The 270-nt window shown below is 40.0% G+C and overlaps 1 protein-coding gene across 1 annotated transcript in view; it reads right to left on the bottom strand.

Annotated features, from left to right (window-relative positions):
* The window catches only part of LOC108765081 (putative nuclease HARBI1), a 4,713-nt gene that overhangs the window by 728 nt on the left and 3,715 nt on the right, over window positions 1–270 (bottom strand). The gene's annotated exons all lie outside the window — the stretch shown is intronic.

Below are 270 nucleotides of genomic sequence, written 5' to 3'. Positions count from 1 at the left end.
ACCAAAGGCTGTGTTCCAAAATTGTTTGTCAGCGCTGCGAGCATGTCGTCATAAGTGCATGCTACCAATAGTGTTCCAATTTCATAAGCATGCTTTTTATGCAAACGCAGCTTTCATTTTGGAACGATATTTTCAGTGCTGTCAGCATATAGGGACGTCAGCGAAAAGAAACAAGTAACCTAGAAATATGGAGAGAAGCGTACAGAAAAAAATTCGTATTTGAAACTATTGTTACGTCCAACCCTGATTATTATAGGCGAGAGAGGAAGG

The sequence above is a fragment of the Trachymyrmex cornetzi genome, unplaced genomic scaffold (assembly GCF_001594075.2).
Source record: "Trachymyrmex cornetzi isolate Tcor2-1 unplaced genomic scaffold, Tcor1.1 scaffold1166, whole genome shotgun sequence".
NCBI lineage: Eukaryota > Metazoa > Arthropoda > Insecta > Hymenoptera > Formicidae > Trachymyrmex > Trachymyrmex cornetzi.
This window is presented reverse-complemented; position numbering and strand designations above follow the sequence as displayed.